At 40.9% G+C, this 12,176-nt stretch overlaps 1 pseudogene; it reads left to right on the top strand.

Annotated features, from left to right (window-relative positions):
• Positions 1-2,251, top strand: part of LOC149220872 (eukaryotic translation initiation factor 3 subunit A-like) — a 45,035-nt pseudogene extending 42,784 nt beyond the window's left edge.
• Positions 2,252-12,176: the final 9,925 nt, after the last annotated feature.

Genomic DNA, 12,176 nt, shown 5'->3' with positions numbered 1-12,176 from the left:
TTGCAACCTGCGATGCCTTATATGACTTCGTTCAATAGCACGGCGCAGTCGTTGAAAGCTTATGGCCATCCAGTAGCGGAGAGACGTGGGAGTCTTGACGTACAAGATCCACTCCTAATGTGCGACCATGCGGATCAGTGGCAAGTGTTTTCGTCTCGGCAATTTCCATGATATGATAAAGCGTACAATGCAGCTGCAGCGATTGACATAACATGTAAAGCACTGAGGGTTGCCATAGTCCAGCACCATAAACGACAGTCTGCAACAATATGATGCTGAAAATGTATAATTTCCACCGAATCTATATAGACGCTCCTCAGCTCTAGTGTAAATATTTAATCAACTTTTATTTATTAGATTTTAAAATTACTATAGAGTCGGCCATGTAATTAAATTCAACCTTTCTATCATCGGATTATTAAACGAGACACTCGTACATTCCACTTTTAGATCATCTGATTATTAAACGAGAGTCATTGATACGAGCAATGACTACCGAATATATATATATATAGAAAAGATGGCACATGTGTGGGTCCGTTTGAACCTTGATAGAGATGCATGGTGATAGGTTCACCCGTTGCTTACGCTACGAATATTTGGCATGATTCATGCTCCTTATGATGGGACCCAGCCCACGTGTCCCGCACTAACCCAGTCCTATGTGGACCTGCACTGTTATTTGATTTAAGATATGGTGTGATTGCAATTTATGAGGTAGGTGATTGTTAATCAACCCACGGTACTCACTCTTCCTCCTCTAGTGACACCTGTCTGTCTCGAAGTTTACCAAACACTAACTTTACGCTTTTACCTTTTCACTGCCGGTTCGCGCCCATTTGGTCATTTTTACTCTGTCGCTCTGCTCTCAGTGGTTTTCTCAGGTGTTCGGCTCCGTCTCTGGTTCTAGTCCAACATTCGGCACTGTATATCCAGGTGAGGGTTTGTTCTTTGCTATATGTCTTTAATCTCTGCTCGAAATGATGCTAACCCTCGCAGCCCCTCTGTGGTCAGGGTGTCCCTTTGTTTCTGCAACTTATGGGTCGGTTCACTACAGGTATGGCTTTGCCCCTTCAGCCATACAAGGGTTTTACTCTCTGTTATCTCCTTTACAGCTTCTTAGTATTGTTTCTGTTGCGTGGGTTTGGATTTGATTATGACCCTAACGTGGCTCTGCTGTGGTGGTTGCAGGTGACCGGTCCCGTGGTTTTGCAGGGATTTTGACTGTCTATCCTCCGGGTAGCCCTGTTCTTAACTTAATCTCTTCTGTGGTTCTTCGTCTTTGCTGTATTTGCTTGCTTCGGTGGTCTGTATTTGATATAGAGTCTGGCCTTTGTAATGTTTCAACCCGTAGCCGTAGCTTGAAGGGTTTCTATGAATACTTTCGTTTAATGGCTCGGTCCAATGTATCTTCGTTGCTCGGTCGTTCTGTAGCTGTGGATAGGAGGGTTTCTGTGTATTCGTTTATTTGGTGGTTGGGACCAACGAGTCCTCGTTGCACCGTACTTTCAGGTCATGGAAATTTTATAACCCGGCAAGATATTTACACAGTGGTATGTAATAAATATGAAACTCGGTGCTGTTGCTTACCAGTTTGACTGTGGACCGTCGTATCTTGCGTTTTTTGCTTGACTCTCTTCACTTTATACTCGCTCTCGGCCTCGGCTGGTCATGAGACTTTTGGAGTTGTGATACTCTGTTACTGTGTCGACCTGCAATGTATGGAATGAACAGAAATATATGTATGTGTGCTTTCTTTTGGAGTAATGAAACTTGGTTACTGTATTTGCCTGCAATGTATGGAATGAACAGAAATATTTATGTATGTGAATTCGTAGGGTCGTGAAACCCTGTCACTGCATTTGTCTGTAACGAATGGAATGAACAGGACTGTATATGCATGCGTATTCTATCTTAGAGGACATAAATCTTGCAATCTTGAATTTAATTGTGCACTTGAACAATTTATGAAGGAAATAAAATGTATTTTGTTTATTCTCTTTTCAATGCTTCGCTCCGGAACCCGTCTGGGTTATTTCATCTGTCTTTTTATACAATAGTCCAGCAGTTAGATAACTGCTTGGTAGTTACTACATTACAGTTGCTTGGCAGTTACTATCAGTTTATGCGACTTGACTATTTGTTTGTTTATCTGTTTCCCCTGTTCCATAAGGGTTTACGGCTTACATTGATTATTGTCATTTATCTAATTCTTAACAACTCTAGTTTAAGACCTGTTACTACAATTTAAAACCAGAACAGATTACATAGAAACTTAAGCTATTAGAAACAAATGCTGTAGTTGACCTTGGAAGAACAAAATAAAAAAGACAATAAGAACTCTGACAGTCTTGTTGTCCATTTGTCGAAATATTCATCTTTCCCAATCTTCTTCAGAAACTTTGTCTGCCCCTTCTCGGTCTTCGCCCTGTCGACCAGATGCTCCTGCATCAGGCTGCCGAGGTAAAAGAGAGATCTCATGGCTCCGTTCCATGAGTTCTTCCACCGAGTAGCCTGCCTTCCGAATCTGTATCTCGTCGAGCCAGGAACTGTCCTCCATTGGACGGTCCTTCCACTTAACGAGATAACGCAGATACTCCTTTCTGCGTGTCTTCTTGGCCACCTGTGTGCTGATGATTCCTTCTATCTCATGGGTCTTGACCGACAGTAACTGTTTCTTCCAAAGACTGTCCTCGAACTGGGTGTCCCGTTGTGGCTGTACCATTCTTCCATCTTCTGTCTGGGCATGATATGAAAACATGTCTGCCACGTTGAATATGGGTGATATACCTATATCAGGTGGCAGCTGAATTTCATATGCATTTGCTGAAAATTTGCGCAGAATTTTGCATGGGCCGATTTTTTTGAACTTCAGTTTGTTATATGTACCCTTAGGAAACCGTTCCCGGCGCAAATGTGCAAGGACTTCGTCTCCAATCTGAAAATGTACCTCACGCCGTCTTATGTCTGCATGCTGCTTATACTTCTGCGTGCTGTCCTGTAACCTCAGTTTGACTTTCTCATGCAGTTCGCTCATCGCTTCAGCAAAATCTTCCCCGTCTGCACTTCTCCTCTCTAGCTGTCCCAAATCCCGTAACTCATGTACTCCTCTCGGATGCATACCATACAAGATTTGGAATGGGCTAAGACCGGTGCTCCGGTTAGGCGAATCGTTATAAGCGAATTCTGCCTGGGCAAGAGCTCGATCCCACAAGCGCGAGTTTTCTCCTGTTAAGCTTCGTAACAAGTTGCCCAAACTCCTGTTCACTACCTCTGTCTGCCCATCGGTCTGCGGGTGATATGCAGAACTGAAATTTAACTGTGTGCCCAGCTTTTTCCACAGGGTGCGCCAAAAATGCCCCGTAAACTTCACATCCCTGTCTGAAACTATAGTCTTTGGTAAGCCATGTAATCGAACTACTTCTGTGAAGAAGAGATGTGCCACGTTTGTGGCGTCGCTAGTCTTCCGGCACGGAATGAAATGAGCCATCTTTGAAAACCGATCCACCACCACCATCACTGAATCATATCCTCGCTGCGTTCTAGGCAGTCCTAGGACAAAGTCAATGCTGACTGAATCCCACGGTCTGCTTGGAACTGGTAAGGGTGTGTATAATCTAGTATTCTGGCTGTGTCCTTTCGCCAGTTGGCAGATTTTACACCTGGTTATATATCTCTGTACGTCCCGACTCATTTTCGGCCAGTAATAAAAATGTCTTAGCTGTTCCAATGTTTTATCAACGCCAAAATGTCCTGCTAAACCGCCACTATGTTTCTCTTTCACTAAATTTTCTCTCATTGAACAATCCGGAATACATAGCTGTCCACCTCAGAATAATAATCCTTCCTGTAAATTAAAATCTAGCCATGGGCTTGTATTCCTTAAGACAGGATTTTGGCATGCCTCAAAGGCTTCTTTGAAATCCACGTCCATCTGGTATAAATCCTTCAAATACTCAAATCCCATCACCTGTATGCCACTTTCCTGTAAGAGCAAGGCTCTTCTGCTCAAAGCATCCGCCACTTTGTTGGGTTGCCCACTTATGTGTTTCAACACAAAAGTGAAGCTTTGCAGGTACTCCACCCACTTGGCATGTTTATGGTTCAGTTTATGTTGCTGAGTTATGTACTGTAACGCAGAATTATCAAAGAACAAAACGAACTCATTACCTAGTAAATAGTGCCTCCAATGCTTCAAGGCCTGAACCACTGCATAGAATTCTTTGTCGTATGACGAATACTTCTGCCGACTTTCATTTAGCTTTTCACTAAAGAATGCTACTGGTCTGTCCTCTTGACTGAGTACAGCGCCAATAGCTGTCCCGCTGGCATCACACCGAACCTGAAAAGGTTTGCTAAAATCGGGCAGTCTCAAGATTGGCCTCTCCGTTATTTTCCGCTTCAGAAGTTGGAAACTGTCTTCTGCTGCCTTAGTCCAGCAAAAAGGTTGGCTGGCCTTTTTGATGGTTTCTAGCATGGGCGCGCAGATTTCACTAAAATTCTTAATGAACTTTCTGTAAAAACTCACTAAACCGTGAAAGCTACGTACCTCGAATAGACTCTTAGGTGACGGCCAACTCATGATCGCCTCAATCTTCTCCGGGTCCATCTTTAGCTCATTCTCTGCCACTACAAATCCCAGATAAATCAACTCCTTCTGCAAGAAAGTGCATTTCTTCAAATTTATCAGCAGTTTGTTCTGCTGCAGCTTCTCGAATACTCTTCGAATATGTTGAAGGTGCTCTCTTTTCGTCCTGCTAAAAATTAGAATATCGTCCAGATAGACTATCACGAATTTTCCAATAAATTCCTTTAACATTTCGTTCATGAGTCTCATAAAAGTACTCGGAGCGTTACTCAACCCAAATGGCATAACCAGCCATTCGTACAGCCCTTCGTTGGTCTTGAAGGTTGTCTTCCATTCGTCCCCTTCCCTGATTCTGATCTAATGATACCCACTTTTCAGATCTATTTTTGTAAAATATGCTGCCCCACTAAGACAGTCCATCATGTCATCCATCCTAGGCAAGGGAAACCTGTATCGAATGGTGATTTTGTTTATAGCCCGCGAATCCGTGCACATTCGCCATTCTCCTCCCTTCTTGGGCAAGGACTGTAGGTACTGCACAAGGGCTCAAACTCTCTCTGATCAGTCCCTTATCTAACAGCTCCTGCACTTGTTTGCGTACTTCTTCATTGTCCTTTGGACTCATTCTGTACGCTGCCTTGTTCGGTAAACTTGATCCTGGTATAAAATCAATATGGTGGCTGATGCTCCTCTTGGGAGGCAACTTATCAGGTAGTTCATCAGCCGCAATATCTGGAAATTCTTCTAACAGCTCTTGTACCTCTTTGGGCAATTCTGATTTCTCCAAGCTCAGTAATACTGGCTTCATCCTTCTCACCACTGCAAAATTAATCTCATCTTCTTCAATCTGCTTTATGAACTGTTTTCCTCCAAGTAATAGCGCCTTTGTTCCGCTTGACTCTGCCGAATCTTCCTCTTTGATGGGTACAAGTGTGTGTTTGACCCCATCCTTCACGAACTTATAACAGTTAGTTTTCCCATCGTGTGTCACCTTCCTGTCATACTGCCATGGTCTTCCGAGCAGTATGTGGCACACGTCCATGGGCATAATATCGCAGACCACTGTATCGTGGTACTTGCCAATGCGAAACTCTACTTCACATTGTTCATCAACCAACAGCTGGTGGCCTTTCTGCAGCCACGACACCTTGTAAGGTGTGGGGTGCTTCAGTCGCTTCAACCCCAGTTTTTCCACCATCTCTGTGGCAACCAAGTTATCTGTACTCCCGCTGTCTATTATCACCTTACAGCACTTTCCATGCGATTTACAGACTGTCCGGAACAGTGCCTTCCGCTGTGTTGTTTCAACCACTTCCTTGGTTGGCTTTAACAATACTTTGTTCAAAATCAAAGCTTCCCCCGTCTCCGCCATGTCTTCCACCTCCCGGGGTTGTGCTTCAGCTTCTTCAGGTTGTGCCATCAGCGTTCCCCTCTGACCGGCCTGTTCAACTTCTGGACACTCAAAGGCTCTGTGCCCCCATTTGTGGCACCTGTAGCACTGGACATTAGTCCCTCTTCCGCGGCCATTCCCTCGTCCTCTTTGGTATGACCGACCTCCTCTGGTGCTATCCCCTTTTTCTGTTGTCCCTGAAGTTTTTGAACTGCCGCCTTCTTCGCTGTTCGCAGCACTCCTTCCTCTACCGTAGGATTGTCCCCGTCCTTTGCTATTTCCTCTCCCTCTTCTGCTATTTTGTTTTCTGTTAATCTTTTCCTCAGCCTTTACAGCACTCTGAAAGGCTTCTTCAATATTTCGGGGAGAAAGGATGCTAATTTCATCCAGAATTTCCATCCTCAAGCCATTGACATATGTCGCTGTTTTTTTTGGAGTTTCATCTGTATAACCAGCACGTAGATTTACCCGGTAGAACTCTTCCGTATACTCTTTGACAGTCATACCTCTCTGTTTCAAATTCTGTACTCGCCGACATAGTTCAACCTGGTAATCTTTCGGCAGAAATCTGCCCTTCAATTTTGCTACCATTCTTGACCAACTCCGTATAGGTAATTTGTTCAGTCTTTTTCTGTCTGCTTGGACATTATCCCACCACAAGAGGGCATGTCCCTTCAACTTAGTAGCAGCGAACTTGACTCTCTTATCCTCCTTAACTTCCTCATTTTCGAAATACTTATCCAGTTCGCTTATCCAATCCAATAGGATATCAGCAGACAGACTGCCATCGTAATTTGAAATCTCTGTTTTGGGTTTGCTGCTGGCCAATAAAATTGAACGCAGCAGTCTCAATTCTGGAGCTTCTTCATCAGAACCGTCTGTAGCAGCTACCGCTTCGTCCTCACTATCATCTCCCAGTTCCGGGTCTCTTCGTCTACCCGCTTCCACTGCTTCCAAGCGAGCTGTCAAAATTCTAATCTGTTCTCTCAATCCTTCATCTGCTCCTCTGCGTGCACCTCTTCCACGTCCTCGTCTTGGCACTTGCCCTTCTGCCATGTTCCTCTATATATATACAAAAAAAACTGCTCTGATACCAATTGATGGGGACCCAGCCCACGTGTCCCGCACTAACCCAGTCCTATGTGGACCTGCACTGTTATTTGATTTAAGATATGGTGTGATTGCAATTTATGAGGTAGGTGATTGTTAATCAACCCACGGTACTCACTCTTCCTCCTCTAGTGACACCTGTCTGTCTCGAAGTTTACCAAACCCTAACTTTACGCTTTTACCTTTTCACTGCCGGTTCACGCCCATTTGGTCATTTTTACTCTGTCGCTCTGCTCTCAGTGGTTTTCTCAGGTGTTCGGCTCCGTCTCTGGTTCTAGTCCAACATTCGGCACTGTATATCCAGGTGAGGGTTTGTTCTTTGCTATATGTCTTTAATCTCTGCTCGAAATGATGCTAACCCTCGCAGCCCCTCTGCGGTCAGGGTGTCCCTTTGTTTCTGCAACTTATGGGTTGGTTCACTACAGGTATGGCTTTGCCCCTTCAGCCATACAAGGGTTTTACTCTCTGTTATCTCCTTTACAGCTTCTTAGTATTGTTTCTGTTGCGTGGGTTTGGATTTGATTATGACCCTAACATGGCTCTGCTGTGGTGGTGCAGGTGACCAGTCCCGTGGTTTTGCAGGGATTTCGACTGTCTATCCTCCGAGTAGCCCTGTTCTTAACTTAATCTCTTCTGTGGTTCTTCGTCTTTGTTGTATTTTCTTACTTCGGTGGTCTGTATTTGATATAGAGTCTGGCCTTTGTAATGTTTCAACCCATAGTCGTAGCTTGAAGGGTTTCTATGAATACTTTCGTTTAATGGCTCGGTCCAATGTATCTTCGTTGCTCGGTCGTTCTGTAGCTGTGGATAGGAGGGTTTCTGTGTATTCGTTTATTTGGTGGTTGGGACCAACGAGTCCTCGTTGCACCGTACTTTCAGGTCATGGGAATTTTATAACCCGGCAAGATATTTACACAGTGGTATGTAATAAATATGAAACTCGGTGCTGTTGCTTACCAGTTTGATTGTGGACCGTCGTATCTTGCGTTTTTTGCTTGACTCTCTTCGCTTTATACTCGCTCTCGGCCTCGGCTGGTCATGAGACTTTTGGAGTTGTGATACTCTGTTACTGTGTCGACCTGCAATGTATGGAATGAACAAAAATATATGTATGTGTGCTTTCTTTTGGAGTAATGAAACTTGGTTACTGTATTTGCCTGCAATGTATGGAATGAACAGAAATATTTATGTATGTGAATTCGTAGGGTCGTGAAACCCTGTCACTGCATTTGTCTGTAACGAATGGAATGAACAGGACTGTATATGCATGCGTATTCTATCTTAGAGGACATAAATCTTGCAATCTTGAATTTAATTGTGCACTTGAACAATTTATGAAGGAAATAAAATGTATTTTGCTTATTCTCTTTTCAATGCTTCGCTCCGGAACCCGTCTGGGTTATTTCATCTGTCTTTTTATACAATAGTCCAGCAGTTAGATAACTGCTTGGTAGTTACTACATTACAGTTGCTTGGCAGTTACTATCAGTTTATGCGACTTGACTATTTGTTTGTTTATCTGTTTCCCCTGTTCCATAAGGGTTTACGGCTTACATTGATTATTGTCATTTATCTAATTCTTAACAACTCTAGTTTAAGACCTGTTACTACAATTTAAAAACAGAACAGATTACATAGAAACTTAAGCTATTAGAAACAAATGCTGTAGTTGACCTTGGAAGAACAAAATAAAAAAGACAATAAGAACTCTGACAGTCTTGCTGTCCATTTGTCGAAATATTCATCTTTCCCAATCTTCTTCAGAAACTTTGTCTGCCCCTTCTCGGTCTTCGCCCTGTCGACCAGATGCTCCTGCATCACCTTATAAAACCTAGCCAGGTTGACCTGAAAGAAGTTACCTAAAATCATGATTCTTGTTTGATTCATGCTCCTTATAAAACCTAGCCAGGTTGACCAGAAAGAAGTTAGCTAAAATCATGATTCTTGCTGTGATCTTGCATGCTCTTCCAGCTTGCTATCTAGCGTCCCAAGAAAAAGCATTGTTCAAAGCTGCTATATTCCCGGTCATAAAAAAAATAAAAATAAAAATTGTCCATGACATTGTGTCTGTTTATGGTAGTCAGACCGGTAGTCAGACCGTGTAACACAAATCTTTAATATATTTATATTTGGTTTATAGCACAGATAATACGCAATATTTATATAAAAATATTCCAGGTTTATTATTAATTATTTTATATTTCATAAATATTATAATATTTATTTATTTTTAATCATAATAAACTGTTAATGTATTTTGATTATCACTGTAACACTAAAAATATATAACAATAATTTGTTATTTAAGAATATTCAACATGTTATTTAGGTGGGGTACTTATTCTTTGAACCTTATTAAAAGGGGTTAAACATGTTTTTTTGAATTGAACTCAAATTGATGGAAGAATAAACAAGGTTACCAACCATTTGAACTATCAATTCCAAGATTTTAGAAAGTAAATAGGTGTGTTGAGGTAGGTCTCTTGTCCCACAAACAAGAGGATCACAAATACTAATTTTGATGTGTGGCTTGGCCATGACCCTAAAATCTGATTATTATTATTGTTACCAACATAGACCTATCTTAACTAGAGATCTACCAAATTGGTAGAGTCAACATAGATCCATCTTAACTCCAGATCTAGCAAAAGTTAGTAGACTGATATGTCTCCAAATCTCTAGTAGAAAACTTGAGGAAAAATTCTCACGTTGAAATATATAATTCTTCTTAGCCAATGGTGTATATGGAGTAAGATGTATTTGCATTGCTTCTTAATAGTATTATTCATATCATATAAATTTCACATCTTTTATATGAAAACATTCTTATTTTTAATTTTATTAAAGCTCTTGACAATATATATAGATACATATGTATTGTAGTATCATTTGATATTTATTAAGTAATTTTAAATATAAAATTATGAAATATCATACTTATAAATATGAACATCAGTTTTCTTTATAGTTAACTCACCTCTGGTTTTGAACCTATATTATCCGATAAGCTTCTTTAAATTTATGTTAATGTGAGATACATATTATGCATTTTTCTTTCAATAAAATATTTAAATGTTGCTAATAGAATCTAAATTACAAAATAATAAATGTAATTAACTTATTATTTGTATTAATTTTAAATATTTATTAACTTTTTTATGATTATATAGAGAGAGGGGTGTGCTTATTTTGAAATAGGTTTTATCAAATTTTAATTTAATAATCCATATGTAATAGTTGGATAGTAGAAATTAATGTATACTAAATATCCATGGTATATTTTTAGTTGTCAAAATAACATGTTCAGACTTAACTTAAAATTAGTTATACATTTTATTGTTTTTAATTTAATTTTAAAAATGTTATGAAATTAAATCAAAATTATGTGTGAAATGGTTGTTTGGGCATGTGATATTGATAAGTCATGATTTGTAATAAAAAAACGTTTTCATTTTCAGAATTTCCATGGTAAATTGGGGTGAATCTCCAAATTATGAATCTTGTTAGCTGTTTTTTTAAGTGTACATTTGTTTAACTTATATATTTATCTTTTTTGTAATTAATAATGATAGTAATAATTTAAAATAAAGTTGTAATTCAATTAACTTTTATCATATTTTTAAAATGTGGTGTTGTGAGATGTATCTTGAGGTAAGTGTTTTGATGTCAATTATCAAATGATGTTTAATTTTGTTTATTAATTTGTGCGCCTTATAACCTAGTACATGAGGGAGATGTTATCACATAACATTACATTAAAAAAATATATATGTGCATCATCTAATTGCGAAAGGATTCCTATTTCAACTTAAGGTGGATGAGACCCCCGATTGGGGTGTGTAAGGCCATTGGCGCCAGAAGGAATATGGGAAGGGAAGCTGGAAAGCAGGCAGGACAGCTAGATGGGGAGAACAGAGAGGGAAGTTGGGTTATGGTTAGGCAGCCGGAAATCAAATGGTCATGATGGAAGGCATTGAATGGAGAGGAAGTGGGCACCTCATTCAAGGACCTTACATGAGGGAAGGGGAGGAGGACAGGGAAAAGTGGCAAGTGGAGGATGCATCGGTAATGAGAATAGGCAAGTGGGTTGGTAACTGAGTAAGAAAGGTGGTAAGGCAGTTGGGGGAATGCATGCAAAGGATAAAGGGAGAACGAGCAAAGGGAGAAATAGGTGATCGCCGAGCATAGTGATGGAGAGGGTGCGACGACCAGCATCTAGACTTTGTCTACATCATCCATTATGGAAACAAAGCTCCCCTCGTGTAGATTTGCAACAATGCTAAGAAATTGGAGGAGAGTTTAGCAAATAAGGAGAGAGGTGTTGAATGAAATAGGAAATTGTTGGTCCTGGTTTATGAAGATAATGTCTAGTTTCGTAACTATGGAAAGAAATGAAAAATTTTGCTGAATTCATGTATAATTTCCTATTGATATTGCCTGGGTATGAATTGACTGTATTCCATGAAGGGCTGGTGGAAAATTCGAAATCTGTGAAGGGTTGGTGAGTAGTTAGAACCTGGGGGGGAAGATAATGCCTATTTCCACAAAGAATTGCTGCAGACCTAAGCTGAGAAAAGGCTATGATGCCTCTGTTAGCTTTCAAGGGCCCTGTTGCCTCCAGAAATAGTGGGGGGAGAAAGGAGGGAACTGAAATTGGAAAATAGGCCCTACTAGGATAGTTTGGATTTAGGGGAGATACTTACACTACTGTGGTAGAAAAAAGGACCATGGGGCTTGGGAGGGGAAAATTCTAGACCTCATGGACATTGCATGGACGAAGGAAAAATAAACCTCTATGATTCTTTTAAGGAATGGTCTTCAAAGGAAGACGCAACCTTGAAAATCCAAGAGGCGGGGGGTGAAGCGAAGCAAGCTAAGAGGGATTGTCCCGGTCACGAAATGGCTGCAAAAAACCATCTCCCCTATAGTCAGAAATCTAACTCCTAGTAGGCTAGATTACAAGAGAGGTGGGGGATCTCTATGGAGACCCCGGGGGATGGGAGCCAAGGGGTATAGAGTGGAGGCGATAAGTGATAATTGAATGACTGGGACTTGTGGGAAATTGGGCAATTGAGAAGAAAACTTGAA

The sequence above is a fragment of the Pinus tabuliformis genome, chromosome Q (genome assembly GCF_031772625.1).
Source record: "Pinus tabuliformis cultivar Carrire ecotype Pingquan chromosome Q, CPIR1, whole genome shotgun sequence".
In the NCBI taxonomy this organism is placed as follows: Eukaryota; Viridiplantae; Streptophyta; class Pinopsida; order Pinales; family Pinaceae; genus Pinus; species Pinus tabuliformis.
The sequence above is the reverse complement of the archived record's forward strand: the minus strand, read 5'-3'. Positions and strand labels throughout refer to the sequence as shown.